Genomic DNA, 16101 nt, shown 5'->3' on the forward strand with positions numbered 1-16101 from the left:
TTACTCAGTAACAAATGTTGACTAAAATTAAATATCCACATGAATTTCATTTTTATTTAATCTTAAAAATTTTAAGCTGCGTGTTTTCATCAATATATGTGCTTTAATAAACAGAACGTTGAAAACTATACTTCAGTCACGTTTTTAAATTTTAAACATAAGGACACTTTTAAAATATAATTTTCTTTCGAAATATAATTTTCTCTCCAACGGCTTAAATGAAACATTTGATTATTCCACCACGGGAATTAGTATTCTTATAATTCATAAATTCATAGTTGCATAACTTATAATTTTTCACAACTATTATTATATATAAATTAAAAATCTTTAATAGCTATAGATTTATTATAATAATTAAAAAAATTTATACGATTAATTATTATGGGTAGGTTAGATAATAATATTGTTTCATATTAAATATTTGCGTTGTTTATGGTTAGTGTAGTTAGTTTTAAATATTACGTGTTTTATTATATTATTAATACCTATTCTAAATGTTAAGCTATTGATCTGATGAGATATTTATTTGAAATTTTGCAGTTATCAAATCCGACTACTGTTGATCAAAACTATTTTTTTGTTAATCGTCCACATTAATAACATTTATTATTAATGCTTTTCGACTTGCATAGTTATAGGTTACAGGTTTCGTGAAATTTAAAATCCCGTAAATTTATCCCATCCAATGCCGAAGTCTTTCACGGCTAATTGATTTTTTGATTAAAATTGCAGTCTCCAGTGCACGTGACCGACAGAGTGCAAAATAATAGCCACCGACGCCAACCACGACGATTTTCGAAAATCACTTCCCGTGCGCTATTCAAAACACCTAACAGAGGTCAGTCGGTCGCCACAATTTACTGTCTATAATCTGACGTATTACAAGTAAATAGAAAACAATATCCATTGATTTGGCTGCAGTAAAACACCATCCATAAGCCGCTTACAGGTGTTGGCCGATGCATCAAAAGGGACGTGGCACGATTTCCTCCAAATACTTATAAACTAATTGAAGCAGTCGAAACAGGCAAGTCGATTGGTCCCAATAGCGGCAACGGCAATCATAAACAAATCAATTTCTTAAAATATGTATTAACTGATCAAATCATTACAATAATTCTATGCTTACACGAAACAAACCAAAAGCGAAGATATATTTTTTTTTTTTAATTGCTTAAGCACATAAAATAGTAAATAGGTACAAATTGAAAGTGTAATAATATTTATGAATGTTGCATTGAAATAATTTGTAGTGATCCACAACATATTTTAACATTAAACTTATACACTAATGAATAAACATACTAACATGGATAATATAATAGTGCGCCAATTCTGTCTGTCTGTGGCTTTACAGGAAGTATTTAATATATATTTTATAAACTATTTTAAAACGTTATAAAAAAAAAAATAAAGATTAATCATTGTTTTAAAAAATTGTCTATTACTTGTTAAATAACAGTAATAAGTTTTAACTTATACTATATTTATTATTTAGAATATACATATGAAATTGAAAAGTATATGGTCCTTTAAGTACGCCACAGACTTCTGATATATACGACAAAATTTGAAAAGTTTTACTGGAAAGGCCACTTATTTTTACTGTTCGACTAAATTTACGCGCCATTAGTTACGAATATTACTTATTACTGAAATTTCTGTTGCGTATAATAGAAATGAGTTAATAAATACAATTTCTAATAATGACTTTTATTTAATGATAAATGATAATATTAAGTACTTATACGAGCGCAGCACTTGTCAGTTATACCCACATTAACCAAAAATTAGTGTTGTAAGTGTTGTACAATCATAGCAATAATATTCCTGTATTTTAATGGTTATAAACCAATATTAAGCAATGTATTATTTTTCACATTAAACGCACTCGGTATATTATTGTGTGTTTAAACACTGCAATATGGTTCAATTGACAAACAAAACTTCTACGACCTTTACGCAAAAACCATACAGATAAACAAGTTATTTATCTTTTACTGTTGACAAACTTCACTTACCTAAATACTATACGAATACATGCTGATTCCTTATTGATACACGTTAAGTGGTAATATTTTAAATGTGTAACAGCTAATAATTAATATTGCTTACACAACAAGGATAGATTTTACTGTTCATGTATATTAACTGTAAATTACATTATCATATATAACCAAGGGTTATTGTCCACATTCGAATATTTGTTTGATTCTTCATTTCAAGTAAATAGGTATGCGTTTTGTATATTTATTATTAAAATGACCTTCATGTTTAGCTTTTAAAAGATAAATTGATCAGTCAAAAAATAAAAATTAAAAATATTTAATAATTATGGAATATATTTAATTTTTCTATATTCTTATAAACAATTTAATCCCCCCTTTTTTTTTATTACGTTGTAAAATCACCTAACTGTATTTGTTTTTCCGTTATTTCTAATTAAATTTTAAAACTTCCCAAAGTAACCCGCCTGACAATAACTACAAACAATATTTATATTGAATTTTACAGGTTTTCACGTCTAGTCTTAATTTATATAATGAAATAAACGATGGCACGATCTATTGAAAAAAAAACATATACAATTTAAATTATTGTTTAAAAAAAAATCTATTCTAAGAGGAAATTCCTTTCATCACACAAGTTAAAGAGAAAATTATTAATTAAAAATATTTCGTAAAATTTAAAACCGATTAAACAATATGATACAAATATTGTGTGTATAAAAAACATAGTTCAACCATATTCAAGCTTTATAGGCAATAAAATATATTAGTATATTACATATCAATGTCAAGAAATCAGTTGTATTTATAAACTATAACGGCGAAATCAGAAACGAAGTTATGAATCCGAATACTTATAGCAAATATAGAAATTATTTATTAAGCGAAATTAAAAATCAAAAATAGATATTGAGTGCTTATACTATAATAGTTAAATAGCCTACAAGGAGAAAGAGTGTCTAGTTTTTTAAAGTAATGGCAAATCATTAAATTAAAAATATAATTTTAAACGGAGCATATTGGTTACGGAAAATCGTTTGATTACATTTTTTTCACACATAGTCTGGTTTTTCACAACTTTATCCTGTAAATGAACCATGTCCCTTCTCCTGTGGTATTTTATAACTAATACTGCTAGTTTCTAATTTTAAGGTTTCCGTTGTTATTTTTGAAAAAAATGATTTTATTTTCAAAAAAATCTTAACCGTCTAAAAAAAATGAATTAATAACAATATAAATTTATTATAAAATAATTAAAATGTATATAGTTTACATTATGAATTACCTAATTGTCAATTTATTACACATCAATCGGTGAGGGGTCATTTTAGTTAAGTTATAGGTACCATAGTTCATAATAAATTAAATAAATAGTTCAGTTTACATAATTCTAAATATGTATAGTTAACAATTCTCAGATATAAATACAAGAATCCTAGTAAGTTTTAAAAAAATATATTTAACATTTAAGTATGATACATAACGTACGAATTCCAGTAATTGATAGTTATTAACGACTTTTCACGATAACATTTTAAACTTTTTTTTGTGTTAGAAAACAAAATAAGTTATTCCATTCAAATGTTGTTATAACATCGGAGAGTTTTAACGTAAAATTCAAAAAATCCAAGATTAAGTTTGCATTTAATTTAAACCACGCATTTGTTATGTGTCAGTTCTATAAATTATTGTCAGTATGTATAAAGTACGCAGTATACTTCATGGGTGAGATAAAAATCTATTTACTAAAGTTTAAACGTATTGCCGAACAATAAAATCATTTCAATAAAAGGTTTCATATATTTTATGAATTTTTATTTGAAAATTAAATAAAAAATAGCATTATATAGCATTGTGGCCAATTATTTATAAGGGTTTTAAAATATAACTTTTGAAACAAAAACAAATTAACGCCGAGGAGTAAATCAATATATATAGGTACGTATAATATGTACATAAATGTTAAACACCTGATGTTTAAAGGAGCGCCGTGTGTATACATTACATGATTATAATATTGTTTGAAACATTAAATAACGTGTAACTTATAACACATATCTTTGAGAAATACGATTTATTTATTTTAAAGCACGATTACAAAATTTAAACATATTTAAATATTAGTATTAATCAATTATGATTAATTAAATAATTCTTGTTTAAACTTAATTTGTTTTAAGCAAATCATAAATTGTTAGTATAAATTTAGATAATAAGTAGTGTGCAATAGAAATGCTATGTACCCATAAATAACATTAATTTTAAACTAAACTACAGCAGTTGATTTTTATAATAGTGTTAACAAATAAAGTAGTAAAAAACAATACTTACTACAAATTTTCGTATTTTATATTTATTCTAAAATATTAATATTCAAAAAAATTAAAAAGCCACTTAAATTCTAGAAATTTTAAACATATTTTTATTTACAAAAACCTAATCAACTTAATAAATGTATTTTATATTTTATTAAAAAAAAAACTTAACATGTAGGAACTAATTTATTTATTTGTTTAAATACACGTTTTTAATACGGAAATGTTTAAATGAAAATCGACTTATTGGAAAAATAAATTATACTTTAAAAATAAAATAAAAATAATTCTTTTCATTTATTAATAATAAAACGATTTTGCCTCAGACAAAAATTAATCAACATTTGTTATACACGTTGGAGTTTTATATTTATTATTTTACACGTCATTAACACTGGTTTACTTTTGACAGAATGTTATAGTTAACGAATTACATCCATTAGCGTATGGTAAAATAATTTTATATTCTTTAGTATATTCGTAATCAGATAACATTACCAATACGTCACACAATTAGGATACAATTTAAATGTATTGATTTCATTGAGTAAGCATTGTTCTCTTTTACTTTAAGAATAAAATTTTACAATGATTTTTTTTTTGGAAAATTATATGATGAATGTACATATTATAACACTTTACAACTTATTTTAAACCTAATTATATTGTTAACCTACAATGTCGAGACAAACAATATACCTCTTAGCATTTAGAATAAAAAGATAAAATGTTATTTTTTTAGAACTTGCATACATTTAGAATATAAAACAAAATGAATAATGAAAAATAATTACAACAATCAAACATTTTTTTGGTTTTATTTCAAGCAGAAATTAAAAACATGATATTAATTTTGTATTTATTACATATTATTAAAAACTTTAAAGTTTTAAATTTATTATTTCTATACCTACATTAATTTAAAATAAGACATGTAGCATGTCAATGCTTCAATATTAAACTTTTACTATTTATTTACGAATACGATTCGAACTAATACAAACATACAGCAAATTATGATACAAACACCAACTTCCAAAAACTTTAAATGAAATTTTCATAATTTCCAAAAAATTAGTCAATGCATTTTTCAAATTTATAAATGAAACAAATCATTGCCAACTATTTTAATATAATTTTGAATAATGTACATTTAATAGTTGTATTGACTAATACTTTTACCGTTGATAATTGAAAAATTAAAATATAAAGATCGCAATCGTAATCAGTTATACAGAAAAATGCCTTCATGGAAAAAAATTTTTATGATGAAAAAAATAGTGCTAAAGAATTTATATTTGGTTATTGATTAATTTTAATTCAATACAAAATATTCACGCCTCAGTGACGTATTTGAGGGACTGTTTCCATTAACCAGAGGCTCAATCAATTTGTTTATAAATATATTAAATATATTAAATATATATATATGTATATATATAAATATATATATATAAATTAATGAAAGAACAAAATATTTTGAAAATGATATAATATATCTAAATTAATTACTAAAATCTAATCTAATTATGAAAATGTCAAGTATCATATTATTTTGAATCACTATAAATTAAAAAATTAAAATGAGTGAATACTTTAATGAATCAACCTGCATAAGTAGTTTATAAGCAATATTGCAATAATAATATTAACTTCAGCCAAAAAAAAAAATTAACTGTAGTGACAAACTAATGTAGTTACATTTGTATGGCATACATTATAATAATATGTACCTAGTCCAAATTTATAACTGCTGATTGTTACACTTTTTATTCATTGGTACACAAAATTAAAATCTATATAAATGTCATTTTTTTTTTTATTTTATACAGCAAGTAGGCAGTTAGATACTATAGCAAATATTATGATATAACATTATTGATAATTCATTACAAGAAAACGGTTGTAAATTGAATTGTCTATTGACGCAAAAAGTACAATTTAATTACCAACTATTATTACTATTAACTTGGTAAAATACAATGATTTATTAACTAGTCGAAATTGAATCTTACTATTTATGTATCACTAAGAAAAAAAATTATTAAATCTGAGAATCAACGAAATGATTCGAAAAAACGTTAACTGAAAAATGTATATACATGAGTTATGCATTTATATTGAACTACATATGTATGTAAGTTTAATTTATTTAAAACAAATGGAACATCCTGGGAAATTGGAAGAAAAGCTTGGAAATTGAAATTGAAATATATCTATCAGACTAGGATTACACTTCTTTATCAACAATTTTTTGGATTTAGTTAGGAAATATAATGAATATATTAAAAAATATAAATAAAATTTCTTTCAAAAAATAAAATAAATACAATTATACCTGTATAAAATAATTATAGTACTGGAACGTGATTAGTATTTAATGCGACTATGAGTGTAAAAGTGTTGTTAGTAAGACCACACAAAGTAGTCTCTATGTACTATTGTCAAATTATGTAAATTCAATAATATATCATCACCAAACGAAGGCGGTGTAGGCCCAGTAAGAAATTTCAAAAGACTTAATTACAATACATAATTATTACAAAAACAAACGTTTAAAATGAAGGTGAAATAAACCTAAAAATCCATTGAACTGTATAACTGCTTAAATTATCTTCCTGAATAATATACTAATGCATAGTACAAGAATATTTTTAATAAATTTAAGAATTTTATAATTTTTTTTATTAAAAAACATATAATTTTAAGTTAAATTTAAGATGGGAAACAGGGTTTCTATGACTTAATTGATGCATTGAAAAGGTTTAAAAAAATGTCTGAAAATAAAAATTTTTTGACAAAATATAAAATAGTATTATTATTATTATTATTATTTATTTATCATGTTAATGATGATTATGCTTATGTAAGTATTCTTTTGTAATAGAATTGATTTAATATGAAGATCTCTTTAAACATTTATTATGTAATATTACAAACCTTGATTAATATGTGAACACTGAACAACCATATCTGACTGTATATTATAATATTATAAAATATGTAATTTTGTCTAAAATCCTATAACTTTATTCTTTTTATGTCAATTACTTGTTCATATGTGTAACTTATCACGATAAATATGTAATAGATATATAATTATAATAATGTAAATTCGTGTAACGACAAGTTACTATCTAAAATATAATATACACTCAAATATTTTTTTTATCTGTACAATTTTTAATTTTTTAATCATATATTTCTCCTATTTTTTTCAATTAAAAATCGTAATAATTATTTGTTTAGCTTCACTCCATAAATAATTTTAAAAGTACTTATTTTATAAGATTCATTGACTATATTCATTATACAGTTTTAAACTATTAGAAGTATATGTAATATATATTTTAAATACAAAAATTTGTTTTTATATATTTTACTTTAATTTAAAAAAGTATTTTGTTTTTATCATTAGATATATAATATCACAGATCATGGATTAAAAATACTCACCTAATCATCAAAATGAATACATCATATATTATATGTTCATGAATATCTTAAGTTAAACTTTTAACTTTTGGTGTAGCCAAAATATTAATATGAATGTATTTGACGTGTTAAATAATTAGAGTACATTTTTGTTTTTTAAATAAAAAGTAATTAATCATGAAGCTTTAGTTATATTTTATATAGAGAATAATTTATCCATTTATTAAAAGAAATTTGTGAATATAAAAATTAATAAGTCAATTTATGGAAAACAATATTGTTGAAGCCACTTATTGTTATACTTACATTTTTAATTTACTTTTACAACATAATATATTAAGTTGGATAAATATTAGGTTTTATGAACATACTTATAGTTAAACGTTTATCGATAACCTTTCTTTTTATACAATAATAGAACCAATTATTGAACACGTTTAAGTGCATGAACCTTCCTGATAACGTACAATACACAAATAAATAATACAAAAATAAATAAATATATAAATTGTATAATACATTTAAATTCGTTTTCATTTGTAAGTAAATAGACATTTCTGCAATGTATAGAAACATTTAGGTACTATATTATGAGTACACAACTTCATAAAGTTTCTTGTTATTTTGTAAAATTTTAGGTAGATAATATAATTTAATTATTTGATTTATCTAACATAGATAGTTTTATGTCGCACTAAAATGTATTTATTTTAAATCTTGAATTTAGAACGGAGAACAGTTTTTAATTTAAATATTCATTTCTATGACGAGTTGAAGACTACTAACATTATAATTTTAGTATAAAACGATTTATTAAATTAAAGAATATTTTATTTTTTTTTTTTTTGTTATAATAACCTTACGAGTTATAATTTAAATATAATTTTTTTCGGATAAGATATATTTAATGAGGGTGGTTGGATTTAATGGATATATAATTAATTGATGTAATAAATAATTAATTAAATAATTTTTCAATCTAATTATATAACAGCAAAAAAATAAATATAAGTAATTAAATTTTCATATAACAAAAGTATCTAATTAGTTGGTTATTTATTATAAATTTACCATTTTTTTTTTTTTTTTTAATTGAACCGCTAAAATGATAATGATAAAATGAAGGTCTTTGTGTCACTAAAAACTTAAAATTCTAGTTTATTACAACCTTTTTTATGTATAAAAAAGGTCGATTACATTTTACATTGTATACAAATATTTCACAATGATCTTTAAAAGGTATAATTATATTGTTTTGTTAAAATATTCTAATAAAAAAATAAATTCTCCAACATTTTCGATTTAATAACCAAGGCACTGTTTATGTTATCGACACAATTAATATTCTTACTATGGAAAGTAAACTAAAAATCAATTATTATAATATTTTATCGAAACCACGAAAATAGAACGGAAGAGGCTATAAAAAATTAATAATTGTGACAAAATTCCGTGTGTCTGGTTCAAGCACGTTTTTCATTAGATCTTATTTTGTTGTTGTCGTATAAGCGTGTAATCAAAATACTCGTATGTTAAGAAATAAAATTTAAACAGTTTTCTTGACAATAAGAATAAATAATATAAAAAAAAAAATTAAAGCGTTATGCTAAACATTATCGGGTTTTTTATTTGCAACGACCAAAATATGTATATATAAAACACTGATAAAACGTACGTTCGATTATTTGTAAAAACTCGCTACTGCCTAATTATAATATTATATTATATACATTTGTTACTTACCAATTGGTTGTCGGATTTCGTGCTGGGAGAGATTAGTCCAAAATTAAGACGACAATAAACGATACGTGTTGTCAATTTTTCGGAAATTCACAATAGGTTTTAGAAATATTTATGTATTTTTTTTTTTTTTTTTTTTAATACAATGTACAATATTTTTGATATTTTTTCTTTAGATTCGCACGTGTTTATCGGCCGAGTGGTAAAAGAAAATTTCGAAAAGACGACGAGACGAAAAACCGCTATACGACGACTGCGACGACGACGGCCGAGCAAAAACCGCACGCGGTGCCCGACGTTAAAACGAACTGAACTCGTCTCTCGCGCGACCGGCCCACCCGCACGCATACGATACCGAATTTATGAGCGCCGCCAGTAACGCGCAACTCGTCCTTGTCGACGAAAATCACACACGTGCGCCGATGCCGCCGCCGCCGCCGCCGAAACGAAAAGTTAGGCGGCGGACCGATGACGGGCGAACGGTGATCATTGTCGTGCGTGAACTTAGCCATTTTGTAATAGTTAAATTGTACTCAGAACTATGCGTACTATGCGTAAATTGATCGCATATGGCAGAAGAAAAACAATTAAACAAAAAATCCGTTAGATCCACGTGTGTGTTGGCTATTATTATTGTTTTATGACAAATATAAAATTGCCTGATCAATGTGTCTACTAGTGATGATCACGTTTGTGACTGGGCCGAATTATGAGAAGAGTGACGACCGGTATCGGCAGTAACGCACTTTGAATGCCAATGCCTTGATTGGCCCGTCAAATTTCATATTTTTACCCTACACAAAAACGTAGATGCGAGTAAGTATACAATGAAGACAAATCCACGATGTTGTGAATAAATATTTTTATTATAAAAAAAAAAAAAAATGCAACTTGTTAATTTTCTGTATTCCATGGGCATTTATGCTTTTTTTACGAGCTAAAGTATTACAACCACAAATTATAGTACATTAAATATAATATTTCGACCACGCTACCACCCACCCCATTAAAATATACGAATTGCAATGCCCGTCGCTGTAATCATACAATATAGTTTTAATTAAATTACATTTCAATGATTATTCTATAATTTATTATTCTATGATTATATTATATCGTATACCACCTCTGTCTACTAATGAGTACACGTGTTTGCGAAACTAAACAACGAAAAATATTAGATAAATAAAATATAACAGCGAACACGCCGTTATTATGGTAACATGATACAGAGCGTGTTGTTATGATGTATGGCGATCGTGTCGGTGTTCACACAGTCGTCACAATAATGATATTTCTAATAATATTATAATACAGCCCAAATCGTGATAGAACTAACTAGCGAATTATTTAAAAAAATATAATCACTGGCTAGACACGCGCGTCAACGTACCTACTACGTGTACGTATTTTCATAATATTAAGTTTATATACTCCGTGAATTATTATTTATTTTCCGAGCAAAATAATATGACGTCCATTAAATGTGTTCTGTGGCATTTCCCTACTCGATATTTCAATATTATTGTGACGTATATGCAAGGTGATTCACCAAACACGTTCACTCCCATTTTATTCTATTCTATTATATTCTCTAAATCCTTAAAACTATTTATTTATTCAAATTTTAATTCATAAAAATTTAAGTATAATGTAATACCCACACACCCATATTTTTCTTTTTCTAAATATTGTTTAAACCGAATTTCTAACCATTAGTTTCTGAATTATTAAACTTTGTATACCTACAGTATAGGTACTACTCGTCATAATTTCTCGCAATGACATAATAATCATAGTAATCAAAATTAATCTATCAAAATTTTTTTTATTTGGAAATATTGTAAAGTGTAGTTCAATTAGTAAAATAAATCTAACTAATATTTTTATGTTTTATTTTTGTTCATAGCCCCCGAATATTATAAGCCTATTACCATAGGCTAATATCACAAGGGCCGGATTTAGGGGGGCGAACCGGGGTACTTCTCCCGGAAAACTTGGTCGAGGGGCGTCAAATAACCAAATAACAGTGACATAATAGAGGGGGGGCTAAATTATGAAAGGACGTTAATTTTATACTTTGCCCCGGGTAAAAAATATGCTAGATTCGTCCCTAATTATCATTACTTTATAAAGTTTATAATACGAGATCAGAAACAAATATTTTGAATTTCGATAAAAGTATTTGCATAAGAGTTAAAAAACCATTATCTAGCTGTTACACTTTACGGAAAAGATTCTAACTTAGAAAAAAATAGTTTGTGGTAATCCCTTTTTTGAGTGGCGGAAGACATTTAAATTCTTCAAAATAAAGCACACTTTAAACATACTTGAATATTCCAAAACTGAAAAATGTAATTAAATGCATAATTAGTATATATCATTAAATAATCAATTGTTACATAAAATAATTGGAATAAGCATAATCGCTCTTTGTTATTTTTTTATAAATAATAAAAAACACGTGTCACTCGTTGGTTAATTTTGCCATCACAACAAATTGTTTCGTACGTATTGATCACGTACACGACTCAATTAAATTCAATTTAGTTGTAATAATGTTATGTTGCTGCGACAGTATAATTTTTTCCTTCAAACATATACGTTTTAAATTATAGACACAAGATGATATAAATTATTGGTTTAATACTTTAAGTGATCATGTTTCATTTTTAATATTTTATTTATTTTGTAAACAGTTTTTTATTAGAGAAAAATATACTGATACAGTTTTTTCAGTACATATATATAAATGTTAAATTATCAATCAAACATGGTATTAGTAGTTTACCTATATATGAATATATATTACAATAATATATAATATATATTTCATATATAGGTATGTATATGTGTGTATGTGTGTGTGTGTGTGTGTGTTTGCGCATGATAAGCTATTTTTAACTTGATTTTGAATTTTTTTTTTCAAAAAAATTAAGTTAAATTCTAGTTTAATATATTCTAGTATCCTATGATTCGGTATACGACGAGGACAGAGAAGTATGTGGAAAAAAAGTTTTGGAGGGTGTTTTTGAAAATTAGTTATTGAAAAGTAAAACTTTTTTTAATAAATATACAAAAAAAGTTTTGAAAATTAGGTATACATACCATATTTTTTTTTAAATATGAACACCAAAAACACCTTCTATGTACGTACATGGACGAGGAACTGTTACTTAATAATATTACAATAATATTGTTGTTCAATTAGTGTCTATCAAATCTTTATTTTTACAAGTCCATATTATTATATTATAGTGAATGTAAATATTATTAATTTATGGCAAAATATAAAATCAATCCGTCTTCGAATTATTGTTATTATAATGTTGACGCATACTTATATTGCGTTTTTAATTTTGTTAAATAATAATGAACTTCCAAAAATTAAGTCGTGTTAGAAAATTATTTCGTTACTATTTTCTCATATTTAAAAACTCGTTAAGAATTTTATAATTTATTATGCTTTGGAGTGAATCATTGTTCCAGAGAGTATATCTCAACGGGGGACATATCTTGGTCGAACATTCTGCCACTTGATTCCATGCGAATATCATAAAAAATATTCTTCATATGGGCCTCTCTGGTGGAAACTATTTTTCATTTCTCTTGTTGCAAATATCGTCTTTACTCAAATTATACTAACTAAGTTGTACGAAACATTTTGGAGATAACATAAAAAGGGCGTAGGCACGAAATAAAAGGCAAAGCTCTTTGTTAAAATCATTCATCCACCCTATCCTGATATTTTAGTGGAAACAATAAAAATGTATATACATTATATCGTGCCATGAGTTGTCTAAACATACCTACCCTTAATTTGTTGTGTACATAATGTTTATTTGTTACAGCCGACTGCCACCAAAATATCGCACTAGAACGGCGGTGGTCCCCTATCGAGTTGACCATTGTCATATATGAAATTTCACCCACATTACCGGACAGCAGTCTTAGAATAACTATAGGATCGTAATACAACAGTGAATAAAATATGAGAAACGTTTTTAAAAGGCAAACATAAATATTGTTCGGAAACGACCTAAGACATTTCTAAGCAATATAAAATAATTTATCAAACAGTGTAAGATGCACATTATATATATATATATATATATATATTATAAATTTTATTACTTGTCGGATGTATTGTGACTAATATTGGTGATTATTTTTCGGTATATCAAAAAAAAAAAAACGGTTATTCGAATAATTTGAGCAAATACTATGCGCTTATACACTTAAACACTTAAAAGGTCTCGCGTCCCCCTTACCAGATAAATATTTATTTTATTGCTGAGTTGTATACGTCAAAAAAATGTTTAGTTTTTTTTTTTTTATTGATTAAGAAATGTACGATCTGTCAATTGCTATTTATAAAAACACAAACAGTTTGAGTTAATATAAAATACTATAATGTAAAATAAAATATAATAAAAAAATGAACTCATCTTACAGAGATAAAGTGAGGGAGAAAGTTAATTGAAAAAACTATACACTAAAAGAACTTCATTACATAGATGGTTTATAAGAACTGAGAAAACAGTGATGAGTAATGAGATGAGAGAATTTAAAATAGGTTTTAATTCTTCAGGAAATTTAAGAAATAATATTTTATTGTTGTTAATAGAAGTAGGATTCGGTATGAATAATTGGTGACCTTCTGTTATAATTTCATACGAACGTGGTAATGTCAAATTTTCAGTGGCTGGTTGATGATTTTCTCTCTCTATGGTTTCAATTCATAGATTGGTTTGCAGCTATCTTCCAGCCTTCTCTCTTATCTGCCTTTCTTTTCATTTCCATACATGGTTGATGATTATTGTGTTCAAGATTGGTGATAAAGTTGGATGGCAATAATTGCTAACGTTTTTAGTTTAAGATATTTTGTGTTTGCGGGTCAGTAAGTTGTTTGTACATTGTACTCCTTTTTTAGTTGATAAGGTGTGATATTTTTGCAGAGAGTTCATTATCAGTGATTTTCAGCAAGAAATTAATGTGTGATTTTCCCCAAATTTGACACACTTGGAAATAAATATGTGCATGATAGGTTCGTATAAAGCTATAGATTTGGCAATTCTAGTACTATGAACAGTTTAATTTAAATTTTAATACTTGTTGTTAACAATATGTCTGTATGGCGTAATTATAATTTTATCATTAAACGGTCATTGCTAAACGGGCAAACATAAAAGTAAACTTAATACAATCATAATACATACAAAATTACATTGACCTTTTTATTTTAGCTTTGAATTTTTTTTTAAATTTATAACTATTATCAAATAATATTATATAAGAGTCACCACTGAAAGTTTCTCCAGAAAGCTCAAAATTTTAAATTTCGCTACTGGTTTTTATTTATAATATTACTATTTTATTACTATTTATCATTTGAAAATAAATAGTTTTAGTTTAAATTTGTTATATGTCATGTTGACTAATTAATATTTTCCCTCAAAATGCTATAAAACTATCCTAATGTGTATATTTTTACGGTTTTGTAAACATTGATTTCCATTTTTTAGTAATTACTGAATATAGCTAATTTTATACATAAATTAAAAAGTCTCTACGTCAACTATTTTATCGTCTATTATGCATATTTTTAAGCTTATGAATAAGTGTACTTGGCTGACTTCAGCACATAATATTGTCCATATAAAAAGATATATTTAGAAAATAATTCCTACATATTGTAATAGCTGACCCCGACTCTTATTAATAATTAGGGTATTAACGAAAAATAGTACTTAATTTGTTAACAAAATGGTTTAAAATCAACAGATTATTACTTTAAATATATTTCAATCAATCTTTACATCAATGTTACTTTTCCTATGATCAATGTTATCGGATATCATAATTCAAGTTTTCTAAAATAGTATTAGCTTTAAGGAAAACATCTTAATGTTAATGGAATATTATCAATATTTCGTTTTTTCTCAATTTAACAACTGTAAAATGGTAAATAAATTTTTATAGTTTAAGATAATAAAATATCAGTCAATTAGTAGGAAAGTTTTGGCGTCGCTTTATGGCATAGGTATATTATGTAAGATTGCAGCAAACGCGTACATTACTACTGCGCAAACTATTATAGCTTTTATTTGTATAAGAAGTGTCTAACATTAAAACATTTTAAACTAAATCTGTTTAGTAAATTTATTTATTCTATATTCTTTTAGGACTGAAACAAATGAAAAGCAGTTATTAAAATCTTATGTTTTTATTTTAAAAAAGAATACCTAGCCCCTATTATTATAGTACTCTATAATTCCCTCCCTCCAATTTTTTTTTTATCAAACTAGTGTTTATACGGTGCTATAATGTATTTATTTAAATTATATAGAACAGTTATAAGCATTAATATTGAATTCTTTAAATACATTTGGTATATTAAAATATTATATATTGTATATTTTGTATTTCTGAATTATCAGCTTCATTAACTTAATGAAATCAATAACCTGAATATAATGAGTTGACTTCATTGGATCAAAATCATACCCGTTTTTCATTGATTTAACATGCGTTTTTCATTAATTAAATGAATTTTTTCTCTGAGTGTAGCCACAAATGTGTTTCATTAGCATTTGAAT

General features: G+C 25.3%; 1 protein-coding gene across 4 annotated transcripts in view; it reads right to left on the reverse strand.

Moving 5' to 3' along the window:
- Positions 1-9794, reverse strand: part of LOC113553659 (5-hydroxytryptamine receptor 1-like) — a 208993-nt gene extending 199199 nt beyond the window's left edge. For all 4 annotated transcript variants that reach the window (XM_026957116.1, XM_026957115.1, XM_026957114.1 and 1 more), the window contains exon 1: positions 9506-9794. The gene's annotated coding sequence lies outside the window, so the exon portion shown is untranslated. The remainder of the gene's footprint in view (positions 1-9505) is intronic.
- Between the last annotated feature and the right edge of the window lie 6307 nt (positions 9795-16101).

The sequence above is a fragment of the Rhopalosiphum maidis genome, chromosome 2 (assembly GCF_003676215.2).
Source record: "Rhopalosiphum maidis isolate BTI-1 chromosome 2, ASM367621v3, whole genome shotgun sequence".
Classification (NCBI taxonomy): Eukaryota; Metazoa; Arthropoda; class Insecta; order Hemiptera; family Aphididae; genus Rhopalosiphum; species Rhopalosiphum maidis.